Genomic DNA, 15,041 nt, shown 5'->3' on the forward strand with positions numbered 1-15,041 from the left:
ATAATAGAAATATCGGCGTCTTTAATCCGAGAGCTATACGTGTAATTTTGCGAAAGACATTGGCCAGGTGATGATACTCGCGCTATTTCTCTGAAAAGTAGAGATGAAATTCGACTCGAACTAGACGGTAGAATTGTCTAAAACTAGGTTCGATTATGCTTTGGGACAAGACTCGACTCCTGTACGTGGTTAAAAGTGGAGCACTTGTCTATAATAGAAATATCGGCGTCTTTAATCCGAGAGCTATACGTGTAATTTTGCGAAAGACGTTGGCCAGGTGATAATCGCACGGATTCTTTTGAAACTACACTCTAATTTCAACCGGAACAAGACGGTAGAATTCGATGAAACTTAGTTCGAACATGATTCAGGACAAGCTTCGACTCGTGTACGTGTCTACGTTTTGATGCCGTATCGATAATTTATATGGTGACATCTTAAATCAGACGGCCATGTGCTAATTTTCGACAAACATTGGCGGAGTGATGATACTCGCGCAATTTCTCTGAAAAGTAGAGATGAAATTCGACTCGAACTAGACGGTAGAATTGGCTAAAACTCGGTTCGATTATGCTTTGGGACGAGACTCGACTCCTGTACGTGGGTAAAAGTGGAGCACTTGTCTATAATGGAAATATCGGCGTCTTTAATCCGAGAGCTATACGTGTAATTTTGCGAAAGACGTTGGCAAGGTGATGATACACGCGCAATTTCTCTGAAAAGTAGAGATGAAATTCGACTCGAACTAGACGGTAGAATTGGCTAAAACTAGGTTCGATTATGCTTTGGGACAAGACTCGACTCCTGTACGTGGTTAAAAGTGGAGCACTTGTATATAATAGAAATATCGGCGTCTTTAATCCGAGAGCTATACGTGTAATTTTGCGAAAGACGTTGGCCAGGTGATGATACTCGCGCTATTTCTCTGAAAAGTAGAGATGAAATTCGACTCGAACTAGACGTTAGAATTGGCTAAAACTCGGTTCGATTATGCTTTGGGACAAGCCTCGACTCCTGTACGTGGTTAAAAGTGGAGCACTTGTCTATAATAGAAATATCGGCGTCTTTAATCCGAGAGCTATACGTGTAATTTTGCGAAAGACATTGGCCAGGTGATGATACTCGCGCTATTTCTCTGAAAAGTAGAGATCAAATTCGACTCGAACTAGACGGTAGAATTGGCTAAAACTCGGTTCGATTATGCTTTGGGACAAGCCTCGACTCCTGCACGTGGTTAAAAGTGGAGCACTTGTCTATAATAGAAATATCGACGTCTTTAATCCGAGAGCTATACGTGTAATTTTGCGAAAGACGTTGGCCAGGTGATGATACTCGCGCAATTTCTCTGAAAAGTAGAGATGAAATTCGACTCGAACTAGACGGTAGAATTGGCTAAAACTAGGTTCGATTATGCTTTGGGACAAGACTCGACTCCTGTACGTGGTTAAAAGTGGAGCACTTGTATAGAATAGAAATATCGGCGTCTTTAATCCGAGAGCTATACGTGTAATTTTGCGAAAGACGTTGGCCAGGTGATGATACTCGCGCAATTTCTCTGAAAAGTAGAGATGAAATTCGACTCGAACTAGACGGTAGAATTGGCTAAAACTAGGTTCGATTATGCTTTGGGACAAGACTCGACTCCTGTACGTGGTTAAAAGTGGAGCACTTGTATAGAATAGAAATATCGGCGTCTTTAATCCGAGAGCTATACGTGTAATTTTGCGAAAGACGTTGGCCAGGTGATGATACTCGCGCAATTTCTCTCAAAAGTAGAGATGAAATTCGACTCGAACTAGACGGTAGAATTGGCTAAAACTCGGTTCGATTATGCTTTGGGACAAGACTCGACTCCTGTACGTGGTTAAAAGTGGAGTACTTGTCTATAATAGAAATATCGGCGTCTTTAATCCGAGAGCTATACGTGTAATTTTGCGAAAGACGTTGGCCAGGTGATGATACTCGCGCAATTTCTCTGAAAAGTAGAGATGAAATTCGACTCGAACTAGACGGTAGAATTGGCTAAAACTAGGTTCGATTATGCTTCGGGACAAGACTCGACTCCTGTACGTGGTTAAAAGTGGAGCACTTGTCTATAATAGAAATATCGGCGTCTTTAATCCGAGAGCTATACGTGTAATTTTGCGAAAGACGTTAACCAGGTGATGATACTCGCGCAATTTCTCTGAAAAGTAGAGATGAAATTCGACTCGAACTAGACGGTAGAATTGGCTAAAACTCGGTTCGATTATGCTTTGGGACAAGGCTCGACTCCTGAACGTGGTTAAAAGTGGAGCACTTGTCTATGATAGAAATATCGGCGTCTTTAATCCGAGAGCTATACGTGTAACTTTGCGAAAGACGTTGGCCAGGTGATGATACTCGCGCAATTTCTCTAAAAAGTAGAGATGAAATTCGACTCGAACTAGACGTTGGAATTGGCTAAAACTCGGTTCGATTATGCTTTGGGACAAGACTCGACTCCTGTACGTGGTTAAAAGTGGAGCACTTGTATATACTAGAAATATCGGCGTCTTTAATCCGAGAGCTATACGTGTAATTTTGCGAAAGACGTTGGCCAGGTGATGATACTCGCGCAATTTCTCTGAAAAGTAGAGATGAAATTTGATTCGAACTAGACCAGTGGTTCCCAACGTGGGCGATATCGCCCCCCAGGGGGCGATTTGGCGATCTAGGGGGGCGAAAATGACGAAGGGGGCGATAGGGGGGCGAAAATGGACAAAGGGGGCGACGGGGGGCGAAAATAGCGAAGGGGGCGATAGGGGGGCGATGACGCGTCAAAACGGCTGACCTTTTTTTTTTTTTTTTTTTTTTTTTTTTTAGTCATCCACCTAGCAATTCGGAGAGAAAAAACGTTATTTGCAGCTCTGAGCGGAGAAAGATGACCTTTTTTTTTTTTTTTTTAGTCAACCCGCCGGTGATTACAGTCTGTATGCCCAATTATCGGTGCACAAAATTTTGGGGGGCGATGATTGGTGTTGACCTTCAAAAGGGGGCGATGGGTCGAAAAAGGTTGGGAACCACTGAACTAGACGGTAGAATTGGCTAAAACTCGGTTCGATTATGCTTTGGGACAAGCCTCGACTCCTGTACGTAGTTAAAAGTGGAGCACTTGTCAATAATAGAAATATCGGCGTCTTTAATCCGAGAGCTATACGTGTAATTTTGCGAAAGACGTTGGCCAGGTGATAATCGCACGGATTCTTTTGAAACTACACTCTAATTTCAACCGGAACAAGACGGTAGAATTCGATGAAACTTAGTTCGAACATGATTCAGGACAAGCTTCGACTCGTGTACGTGTCTTCGTTTTGATGCTGTATCGATAATTTAAATTGTGACATCTTAAATCAGATGGCCATGTGCTAATTTTCGACAAACATTGGCGGAGTGATGATACTCGCGCAATTTCTCTGAAGAGTAGAGATGAAATTCGACTCGAACTAGACCGTAGAATTGGCTAAAACTCGGTTCGATTATGCTTTGGGACAAGACTCGACTTCTGTACGTGGTTAAAAGTGGAGCACTTGTCTATAATAGAAATATCGGCGTCTTTAATCCGAGAGCTATACGTGTAATTTTGCGAAAGACGTTGGCCAGGTGATGATACTCGCGCAATTTCTCTGAAAAGTAGAGATGAAATTCGACTCGAACTAGACGGTAGAATTGGCTAAAACTAGGTTCGATTATGCTTTGGGACAAGACTCGACTCCTGTACGTGGTTAAAAGTGAAGCACTTGTATATAATAGAAATATCGGCGTCTTTAATCCGAGAGCTATACGTGTAATTTTGCGAAAGACGTTGGCCAGGTGATGATACTCGCGCAACTTCTCTGAAAAGTAGAGATGAAATTCGACTCGAACTAGACGGTAGAATTGGCTAAAACTCGGTTCGATTATGCTTTGGGACAAGCCTCGACTCCTGTACGTGGTTAAAAGTGGAGCACTTGTCTATAATAGAAATATCGGCGTCTTTAATCCGAGAGCTATACGTGTAATTTTGCGAAAGACGTTGGCCAGGTGATAATCGCACGGATTCTTTTGAAACTACACTCTAATTTCAACCGGAACAAGACGGTAGAATTCGATGAAACTTAGTTCGAACATGATTCAGGACAAGCTTCGACTCGTGTACGTGTCTACGTTTTGATGCCGTATCGATAATTTATATGGTGACATCTTAAATCAGACGGCCATGTGCTAATTTTCGACAAACATTGGCGGAGTGATGATACTCGCGCAATTTCTCTGAAAAGTAGAGATGAAATTCGACTCGAACTAGACGGTAGAATTGGCTAAAACTCGGTTCGATTATGCTTTGGGACGAGACTCGACTCCTGTACGTGGTTAAAAGTGGAGCACTTGTCTATAATGGAAATATCGGCGTCTTTAATCCGAGAGCTATACGTGTAATTTTGCGAAAGACGTTGGCAAGGTGATTATACACGCGCAATTTCTCTGAAAAGTAGAGATGAAATTCGACTCGAACTAGACGGTAGAATTGGCTAAAACTAGGTTCGATTATGCTTTGGGACAAGACTCGACTCCTGTACGTGGTTAAAAGTGGAGCACTTGTATATAATAGAAATATCGGCGTCTTTAATCCGAGAGCTATACGTGTAATTTTGCGAAAGACGTTGGCCAGGTGATGATACTCGCGCTATTTCTCTGAAAAGTAGAGATGAAATTCGACTCGAACTAGACGTTAGAATTGGCTAAAACTCGGTTCGATTATGCTTTGGGACAAGCCTCGACTCCTGTACGTGGTTAAAAGTGGAGCACTTGTCTATAATAGAAATATCGGCGTCTTTAATCCGAGAGCTATACGTGTAATTTTGCGAAAGACATTGGCCAGGTGATGATACTCGCGCTATTTCTCTGAAAAGTAGAGATCAAATTCGACTCGAACTAGACGGTAGAATTGGCTAAAACTCGGTTCGATTATGCTTTGGGACAAGCCTAGACTCCTGCACGTGGTTAAAAGTGGAGCACTTGTCTATAATAGAAATATCGACGTCTTTAATCCGAGAGCTATACGTGTAATTTTGCGAAAGACGTTGGCCAGGTGATGATACTCGCGCAATTTCTCTGAAAAGTAGAGATGAAATTCGACTCGAACTAGACGGTAGAATTGGCTAAAACTAGGTTCGATTATGCTTTGGGACAAGACTCGACTCCTGTACGTGGTTAAAAGTGGAGCACTTGTCTATAATAGAAATATCGGCGTCTTTAATCCGAGAGCTATACGTGTAATTTTGCGAAAGACGTTGGCCAGGTGATAATCGCACGGATTCTTTTGAAACTACACTCTAATTTCAACCGGAACAAGACGGTAGAATTCGATGAAACTTAGTTCGAACATGATTCAGGACAAGCTTCGACTCGTGTACGTGTCTTCGTTTTGATGCCGTATCGATAATTTATATGATGACATCTTAAATCAGATGGCCATGTGCTAATTTTCGACAAACATTGGCGGAGTGATGATACTCGCGCAATTTCTCTGAAAAGTAGAGATGAAATTCGACTCGAACTAGACGGTAGAATTGGCTAAAACTCGGTTCGATTATGCTTTGGGACAAGACTCGACTCCTGTACGTGGTTAAAAGTGGAGCACTTGTCTATAATAGAAATATCGGCGTCTTTAATCCGAGAGCTATACGTGTAATTTTGCGAAAGACGTTGGCCAGGTGATGATACTCGCGCAATTTCTCTGAAAAGTAGAGATGAAATTCGACTCGAACTAGACGGTAGAATTGGCTAAAACTAGGTTCGATTATGCTTTGGGACAAGACTCGACTCCTGTACGTGGTTAAAAGTGGAGCACTTGTATAGAATAGAAATATCGGCGTCTTTAATCCAAGAGCTATACGTGTAATTTTGCGAAAGACGTTGGCCAGGTGATGATACTCGCGCAATTTCTCTCAAAAGTAGAGATGAAATTCGACTCGAACTAGACGGTAGAATTGGCTAAAACTCGGTTCGATTATGCTTTGGGACAAGACTCGACTCCTGTACGTGGTTAAAAGTGGAGTACTTGTCTATAATAGAAATATCGGCGTCTTTAATCCGAGAGCTATACGTGTAATTTTGCGAAAGACGTTGGCCAGGTGATGATACTCGCGCAATTTCTCTGAAAAGTAGAGATGAAATTCGACTCGAACTAGACGGTAGAATTGGCTAAAACTAGGTTCGATTATGCTTCGGGACAAGACTCGACTCCTGTACGTGGTTAAAAGTGGAGCACTTGTCTATAATAGAAATATCGGCGTCTTTAATCGGAGAGCTATACGTGTAATTTTGCGAAAGACGTTAACCAGGTGATGATACTCGCGCAATTTCTCTGAAAAGTAGAGATGAAATTCGACTCGAACTAGACGGTAGAATTGGCTAAAACTCGGTTCGATTATGCTTTGGGACAAGGCTCGACTCCTGAACGTGGTTAAAAGTGGAGCACTTGTCTATGATAGAAATATCGGCGTCTTTAATCCGAGAGCTATACGTGTAACTTTGCGAAAGACGTTGGCCAGGTGATGATACTCGCGCAATTTCTCTAAAAAGTAGAGATGAAATTCGACTCGAACTAGACGTTGGAATTGGCTAAAACTCGGTTCGATTATGCTTTGGGACAAGACTCGACTCCTGTACGTGGTTAAAAGTGGAGCACTTGTATATACTAGAAATATCGGCGTCTTTAATCCGAGAGCTATACGTGTAATTTTGCGAAAGACGTTGGCCAGGTGATGATACTCGCGCAATTTCTCTGAAAAGTAGAGATGAAATTTGATTCGAACTAGACGGTAGAATTGGCTAAAACTCGGTTCGATTATGCTTTGGGACAAGCCTCGACTCCTGTACGTAGTTAAAAGTGGAGCACTTGTCAATAATAGAAATATCGGCGTCTTTAATCCGAGAGCTATACGTGTAATTTTGCGAAAGACGTTGGCCAGGTGATAATCGCACGGATTCTTTTGAAACTACACTCTAATTTCAACCGGAACAAGACGGTAGAATTCGATGAAACTTAGTTCGAACATGATTCAGGACAAGCTTCGACTCGTGTACGTGTCTTCGTTTTGATGCTGTATCGATAATTTAAATTGTGACATCTTAAATCAGATGGCCATGTGCTAATTTTCGACAAACATTGGCGGAGTGATGATACTCGCGCAATTTCTCTGAAGAGTAGAGATGAAATTCGACTCGAACTAGACCGTAGAATTGGCTAAAACTCGGTTCGATTATGCTTTGGGACAAGACTCGACTTCTGTACGTGGTTAAAAGTGGAGCACTTGTCTATAATAGAAATATCGGCGTCTTTAATCCGTGAGCTATACGTGTAATTTTGCGAAAGACGTTGGCCAGGTGATGATACTCGCGCAATTTCTCTGAAAAGTAGAGATGAAATTCGACTCGAACTAGACGGTAGAATTGGCTAAAACTAGGTTCGATTATGCTTTGGGACAAGACTCGACTCCTGTACGTGGTTAAAAGTGGAGCACTTGTATATAATAGAAATATCGGCGTCTTTAATCCGAGAGCTATACGTGTAATTTTGCGAAAGACGTTGGCCAGGTGATGATACTCGCGCAATTTCTCTGAAAAGTAGAGATGAAATTCGACTCGAACTAGACGGTAGAATTGGCTAAAACTCGGTTCGATTATGCTTTGGGACAAGCCTCGACTCCTGTACGTGGTTAAAAGTGGAGCACTTGTCTATAATAGAAATATCGGCGTCTTTAATCCGAGAGCTATACGTGTAATTTTGCGAAAGACGTTGGTCAGGTGATGATACTCGCGCAATTTCTCTGAAAAGTAGAGATGAAATTCGACTCGAACTAGACGGTAGAATTGGCTAAAACTAGGTTCGATTATGCTTTGGGACAAGACTCGACTCCTGTACGTGGGTAAAAGTGGAGCACTTGTATCTTACTCGCCACCGACAATAACATGGACAGAAAGAACAAACTACACCCTGCATGTAACCAACTACACGTCGCGCGGGTTACATAATTCGGATAGTTGCCATACTGACCTGATTAGATTGATATATACCCTACACAACGCAAGCTACGACCTTTTTATATATTACTATTCCTCATGGCAGTTTCATAGATTGTTGCGTCTGTAGGATTACCAAGTCACCGTTCCGAGTCGTAAGTCCTCTGATTCTTACATTTGACCCGACTCAACTCGAGCCATTTTTATTTAATCACCATTCCAATCCGAAAATTTTTATGAAAGGTAGCACAAATCCAGATCACAATTTTCAGTCACAAATCATCAACTGGTCATGTTTTATCATCATGAACTAGAAATGTGACGTAATAGCCGATCTTCTACCTCATGGTATTTTTTAAAAGTGATGTTATACTGTAGTTAATTGAGATTTCAGTGATTATTATAGTAGTTTTAAGGTGAACTTTAAGTTCTTATATCTAAAAAAGATATGTGGAACTTGAACATTTGTCGAATACTTGAAATTCCGAAATGCCATCGCGGGTCGCACAAAATGTTCTCGAGGGCCGCATGCGGCCCGCGTGTTTGAGACCTCTGCCCTAACCCAAGGGTGTCCTTACATTACGGGCTCACCCTAACCCTAATATTACGGTACCCTAACCCACCTTCAAACCTTATAACCGTCTCCCCATATGCTAATCTTACGGTACCCTAACCCAAGCCCTCTCCCTAACGCACCACCAACCCTAATCTTACGATTCCCTAACCGACCTCCAACCTAACAAGACGCGAAAAATAATTTATTTTGATGTTTTGACATGTTCAAGGGAATAATTTATTGGTGATTATGGTGAACATTGTTCGATGACTGGCCACTATCGAAGAAGCGCCGTTATTTTCAATAAAAGTCATTTTCTTGCTGTTTATCACTAGCCTACAGTTAATATTTTAGATGACGGAGCTTAATTTGAACTGGTGGCGGGACGGTTTAAAAGTGGTTCACGAAGACAAGAAGGTTGAGAACCACTGCTCCAGACAGTTCCAAGGATTCTGCATTTTTTGAAATGACTCTCAGAGTCAGAGTTGTCTGAAATTTGGATACGATGATGCAGATGGCAATACGAAATTTCACATTGCACAATTTTGCATCCTCGCATATAACGTGTAATTTTCCACATATCTAGTTGGAACTCTTTGTTTTGTGAAGTAGCTTGGCTCATGTACCTGGCTGAATTGGTAAGCATCAAAACAAAATTATTTCTTTCAATTTCCAGCTTCTTCAGTGCGTCGTCAATCTACGTGCTGGATCACTGTCTCCACTATGCTGCTGGTGTCCAAGATATAGGACTACGTCTTTTCATACACAGAAATGTCGCCAATGAGTATATTGAAGTAGTTTTCCCTCTCGTCAACTACGAGAAATGTGCTTCCCATAGAGGAGCTCCTACGACACCAACGAAATGCAGTTTGCAAAAAACTTTTCACACCGGTAACAAATTTGAAAAAAACGTCAACGCAACAATTTTGATCAAAATTTAGACTTTTTTGACATGTCAAAAAATATTAGCCCTAGTCATCACTAATAGTGTAATATTAACATATTCCCCAGTGAAAATTGTGAAGTAGATTTGTAATGCGAAACAAGTATTTATACTTCCTGTATGACCTTGCATGTGAAATGCATTGATTACCTTGAACGAAAATTGAAAAGGAAGGAACATTCACATAACTTGCCATTTTTATTGCTGAGAAATTGCATCATTTATATTAAACAAATATCACCAGAGCAACAAATTACTTGTCCAAATCCTATATCAGACTTTGGTTTGTGTAGGAAAGTAGATTTGCGGTTTGTAACTTCTGCTGTCATATATCACACACATATCACTCGCAATTTGCTCTAAGGACGTATGGTAACCCTAGGATATGGGGAAATGAAGTAGGCCTACTTGGCGGGGCAGGAATCCTGAATGGATATCAATCAATCAGGTTCGATAATATTTTCATCGTTTCAAAACATCACATGACTGCGATACAATGAAAAGATAGGAAGGTGTCGAAACAACTGGGAGTAGCCTTCAAGATCAGACACCCACATTAGCCTAGGCATGCACAGTTGCACACTGAATGAAAAGTATGCAGAGAATATAAGACGCAAGCGACGAAATGATGTGGCGGAGGGCGATGTCGATGTTAGATCGTGGTCCGGTAGTCCTGAAGACTGACTAGTATTCATTTAGAAGAAATTGCTTGTATTTCGACTTGAATGCGGACATGCCCGACGACTGTCGGATAGCCGGCGATATATCGTTGACGCACTTGTGCTGTACTTGTGCGCTTTATTGGCTTCGAGGTGAAGTAGTCGTTGAAAGTAGATCTGATTTTCTCTTCTGCTACATCTTAATATTTTGTGATCTACTTACTTACTTTTCGCTATTTTCAGTTTGTAGAGTAGAAGTAGTTTAATCCCCCAATACGAAAAAAAGCCTGAGGAATTTCGACATTTGCTGTCTTAGGGATGATTTATTGAAAGTATTTCCTACAAAATATCTCAACATTTGTTACGAGTGTGCTGGATGATAAGCATGTTTCAATTTACTCAAAATTGCTTCGCGGGCCAGATGAAATCGTCCGACGGGCCGGATGTTTGACACCCCCGGTGTAGTGTGTAGCGCAGTGACGTTCATGACTGGTGAGGCACCCCCCCCCCCCCCCCCAACACCCCCAACATACGAGCACACACACAAACACGTACGCACGTAACAATGGCAGTGGGCATAGATAGCATTTTCTGTGCACACCAATAGCCGTTGCGATTCCATATTTTACAATACATGTAGGACTGGTCGCTATTTTGCTAAATGGTCAAGTTTACTATCTCTTCAAGTACCGGTATCAATTATTCGGAGCGCATGAAAATAGCATCCTCATTCCTCAGTTACAAATTTGTTCAGTAAAAAAAAAACCTATTTGCCTAATTTCGAAGGAAAATGTACTAGGCCAAGTCAAAATTTACACTGGATCTAGTGTAAAAACACTAGGAGTGGCACCACTGACCATGACCAAACAACGACAACGCAGGCTATGTAAGTGTAGCTATCAAATACCACAATTAGGGGTTACAGGTATAGCAGTCGAACACAGCATAAAGGACACAAAGGAGCTATCACATACCACAATTTAACGCAGCTATGGATGTAAAATATCCAATTTAACGTAGCTATGGATGTAAAATATATAACAGCTACACAAGTATAAAGGAAAGTATTGACTCCGCATTGCGTGTTGGCCGTCGCTACTATATAATTCCTAGTTACAAGACTGTTGGAAGTTGGATTCCGGCATCGATAGCGCGTTTCACTGCGCTTCGACTGTCCAATTGTTAGCGAATAGTGCATGAATCAGATTCGTTTGTGCCTCACCTGGCCATCGTTTCTCTGCGATCGCATTGTCTGTAATAAAGCCGAATGAAACATTCATTGGCGATTTTGAGGGGGTTCTACTAGCACAGTATTGTTGCATATTAATAGCTACTTAGCTCGTCTCTTATCGTACCGTCTCTGTGTTGTTTGAATAGGCTACTCATGTGTTCTGGTTTCTTGATATATGCTCGAGTTTAGATTTGTTAATTTGAATCCGCATTCCTCTGAACTCTGGTTTAAGAGAATCCCGCTGTGTCGTACACTTTTAAAGAGTGTTTCACTCACCGCGAATAGTTTGAACAGAAACAGGAACGAGAAATTAAAAGGTGAAAACTGTGTTTGTAACACTCCGTGGAACAATGAATTTGCTTTCTCAGATATAAATGGAAAACCGATTTGTCATATTTGTCGTCGAACAATTGTCGTAACGAAGCGTAGAAGCTTCAAATGATACAACGTAAGTTTCTTCTGGATTATACATATCGCCTGATCTGGAAAAACGTTGCTGGCTAGGTGTCAAGCCCAGCAATCCATATTTCGAGGCAGTGTTAACATTACCGACGACGATACAGACTCATTGGAATATCGCTAAACACAAAAAATCTACTGGAGAAGGTATAATTTCAATAAAAAATTAACATAGGCCTACTGTGCGAATATTCACTGTTTCCGGAACTTAGCAGAATGGACACCATCACATGACAAATTACGAAGTGGGCCTACAGCTGTCTGATGCAACCGTGACCAGAAGAGTAAAAGAAATGTCAGTCGATCTTTTATTGCACGTTGCCGCGTAGACTACATTAGCCCAGTGTTGGGATAAAGTCACTATACCTTCGAGTCACGAGTCATTCGACATTTTGACTCGAGTCAAGTCAAGCTCAATCGATTTTCGAAGGTGACTCGAGTCAAGTCAAGTCAATCGATTTTTGGAGGTGACTCGAGTCAAGTCGAGTACAGTCAAGTCAAGTCACGAGTCAAGTAACAAGTCAAGTTGCCTTTTCGAAGTATGAGGCATGCTTACGTCATTGCATTTTACTAGCTCTAGCTGTCTGAAATACAGATTGAGTGGTCATTGATTCTGAACCTATGAACAAATATAGAGATAAAAATCAACGCAAAAAAGGCGCTTTATCGCTCACATATACGTAGAAATGCTAAACTACGTAAGGAATTACATAGCGTCGGATTAAAGTTACCAGCCAAAATAGAGAATAAAGAAACGAATTGATAAGATGCAAAACATTACCAATTTACAAATTGATATGATACAATTCTAGCCTGCGCCAATGGTTGAGGACTATATAAACTATATTGCAATTCAATTTCAACAAGGCAAGAGGTTTGGTTAAGTTATGAACAGAGATGAGAAATTGACATTTTGCTAATAAATTACTTTACTATACTAGTTTACGACAGCGTATGCTGTAAGCTTCGATCACTTCGTTTGCGGCCAAGTTATTTGTGAGAGAACAATGGAGGCCTATAGTAAAACGCACGATCATTGAACAATCGGTCGCTCTCATGGGCTCACGCTCTCACGCTCTCACCAGCGTTTCGCGTACGATCCGAACATATGCAAGACACAATGATGTTTATCGACATCGATTGCTTGATGACTCGAAATTGACTCGTGAATTTTGCTCCGAGTCACGAGTCAATCCACATTTCTGATACGCCGAGTCAAGTCAAGTCAAGATATTTTAGCAAAGTGACTCGAGTCAAGTCAAGTCATACGAAAAAGGTGACTCGAGTCAAGTCATGACTCAAGTCATGACTCAGGTCATGACTCGAGTCATCCCATCACTGCATTAGCCTAGCATTGGACGAATCCACCGACATCACATCAGACGTTATCTGGGTGGGTTTTATCAGCGAGAGCTCAAAATAACAATGGCCTCGGTAACGAACAAGTTACCGTAACGCACCCCGGGAAGATACATATTCTTACAAAAAACAGCAGTTTACGAACGCAGTCCATTATTGCTTTAGAATGCATGAAAACGTACTAAGCGCACGTATACGAAAGGTAAATAGACTACATTAGCCTAAATTAGTAGCTCACAAATACATGGTAAGAATGTTCTGCGACCCGCGGCCTCTTTTGCTGGTAAAATGCGGCCCGTTACACATGGGAAGTTGAGACCCCTGGTGTAGCAAGGCTTGGTCGAACACCGCATCGGCACAGCTAGGCCTGATGCGTGTCGTTCGACATCCTTTATCTGTTCATAACACCTCATTGTATCTTATCGCATTGTACATTAATTGTGTGTGACTTGTTCACATGAAAAATATAACTCAATGATTATTATATAGTGACCTATGGACAATGGACGTGATCAACATTTGATCTCTTGAGGGGTGATTTATTGAAAGAATTTCCTACAAAAAATCTCAACATTTATTACGAGTGTGCTGGATGATATAAGCATGTTTCAATTAACTCAAATTTGCCTCGCGGGCCGGATGTTTGACACCGCTGGTGTAGTGTATAGTGTGTGGTTGGTGCGACGCAACCACTAAATTTAAAATCGTAAGATAATTAGGATTATTGTCGTTGCTGAAACTTGGAATTGTCTGCACAGATTGAACTCATTCCGAATTCAAGAAACTTCATTTCTCTCAGGCGGCTGTAGTGTATATACTTTATGTATTCATTTGCGTCGCTGTTCCTCACCGGCTGACAACCACTGCTTTGGATGTTACCGGCGTAAGATTATAGAAAATGACCCGCAATTATGATTCGTGACCGAAATCTGTTTATTTGACTCGACATTTTGTACAATGATGAGCTTGGTGGATAGGCATCCTGATTCGAGGAAAAAGTATGTTAGGGAACCTCGATCGTTATCTCGGTACATCCCAATTGAATCTGCGATACCAATGAACAGATAGAATTCCGACACTACCGAGTACAGTTTATCACAGGAGCGGGCAACATACAGCCCACGACGGGATATTGAGCGCCCTGCATACAGTATTCTGTCTTGCATGATAATGCCAACTCTTTATGCTTCACTGAATAATTCCACGTTTGCCAACCTGAGAAAGATGGCCATGGAGCTACATGTTCTAGTCTACATACATTTTCGACCATGAACATTAACGAGACAAAGCTGCGTCCCAAGCCAACTGATGTGCGGTTTCTACGTCCGACATGCAGCCTTCGAGTTAAAAGAACTTGTGGACAACTTTGATCGACCGCAGATGTCTCATTGACTTCAACAGCTACAGAAGTACTACAGCTCGTTAATAAAATCTTTGTGTACTGTTTTTGGTCTCTATATTTTAAACTTAAAGCTCACAGTAGATAAGATTTATTCTTTGTGTTGGTGGATAAACACGCGACTGATATATATCCATTCAGGATTCCTGCCCCGCCAAGTAGGCCTACTTTATTTTCCCATATCCGGCCCTCTGGCTGAAGAAGTTGCCAGCCCCTGGATCATCAGGTATTGTTACTAAAATAGCCGCATATATATATTGGCTGCTATGCGATTGTATATTTCGTCGGCTTTGTCCAAAAGTATTTCCGCCAACACAAAACATCACTTGACTACGAGTTAGACAAAAAACAGAGGAAGGCCTCCAAGCTACTGATTTGTACTGTTTTCTCTCAGGCCTTGCTTCCTTATCTCA

At 41.5% G+C, this 15,041-nt stretch overlaps 1 long non-coding RNA gene across 1 annotated transcript in view; it reads right to left on the minus strand.

The window, feature by feature from the left end:
- LOC145436003 (uncharacterized) overlaps positions 1–15,041 on the minus strand; it is a 227,078-nt gene that overhangs the window by 151,220 nt on the left and 60,817 nt on the right. The gene's annotated exons all lie outside the window — the stretch shown is intronic.

Source organism: Botryllus schlosseri, chromosome 1, assembly GCF_051294905.1.
Source record: "Botryllus schlosseri isolate E-star chromosome 1, Bs_hap1, whole genome shotgun sequence".
NCBI classification, from domain to species: Eukaryota; Metazoa; Chordata; class Ascidiacea; order Stolidobranchia; family Styelidae; genus Botryllus; species Botryllus schlosseri.